The sequence below is a fragment of the Ailuropoda melanoleuca genome, chromosome 11 (assembly GCF_002007445.2).
Source record: "Ailuropoda melanoleuca isolate Jingjing chromosome 11, ASM200744v2, whole genome shotgun sequence".
NCBI classification, from domain to species: Eukaryota; Metazoa; Chordata; class Mammalia; order Carnivora; family Ursidae; genus Ailuropoda; species Ailuropoda melanoleuca.
In genome coordinates, this window is record NC_048228.1 from 33,412,026 (window position 1) to 33,412,840 (window position 815).

The 815-nt window shown below is 35.6% G+C and overlaps 1 non-coding gene across 1 annotated transcript; it reads right to left on the reverse strand.

Moving 5' to 3' along the window:
• Nucleotides 1–355: 355 nt before the first annotated feature.
• Nucleotides 356–465, reverse strand: LOC117804539. The gene has a single exon (XR_004629015.1). It is a non-coding gene; the product is annotated as a U6 spliceosomal RNA (small nuclear RNA).
• Between the last annotated feature and the right edge of the window lie 350 nt (nt 466–815).

Consider the following 815-nt stretch of genomic DNA (forward strand, 5'->3'; position numbering starts at 1 on the left):
AGTTTGGCTCTTGTGGACATTGTTGCTATAAACATTGGGGAGCGGGTGCCCCTTCAGGTCACTCATTTGTATCATCAGGGTAAATACCTATTAGTGCAATTGCTGGGTCATAGGGTAGCTCTAATTTGTCTGATATAAGGACTGATACTCCAACTTTCTTTTGATGTCCATTAGCATGACAAATGGACAATTTCAATCTGGAAGTGTCTTTGGATCTAAAATGAGTCTCTTGCAGACAGCATATCCATGGGTCTTGCTTTTTTATCCAATCTGATACCTTGTGTCTTTTGATTGGAGAATTTAGCTCATTTATATTCAGAGTAACTATTGACAGATTCGAATTTAACGCCATTGAAAAAATATGGACTGCTTCACAAATTTGAGTGTCATCCTTGCATGGGGGCCATGCTAATAATCTTCTCTGTATTGTTCCAAGTTTAGTATATGTGCTGCTGAAGTGAGCACTAAGCATGTAAATTATCTTTAGTTAGGTGCCTTTTACAGGAAAAAGAGTTGCTGACTAAATACAGGCCTTGTTTTGAAAAACTTTTGGTCAAGATTTTATATTGGGATAACCTCTAAAAACACAATTGCAGTCTATAGCTTAAAACAGTCAAGGAGAAAAGGAGGGGAAATACAGAGAGTGTTCTCAAACCAAAAGAAGTAAAAGATAAATAGACAAATAGAAAAGAAAGGAAAAGGATTACAAAAAGAAATTATAGAATGATATGTTGAAAGTGAATATAAATATAAAAGTGACAGAAAAATGAACCCACCTATTAAGAGACAGAGCCTATCAAATCGGAGGAAAAAAC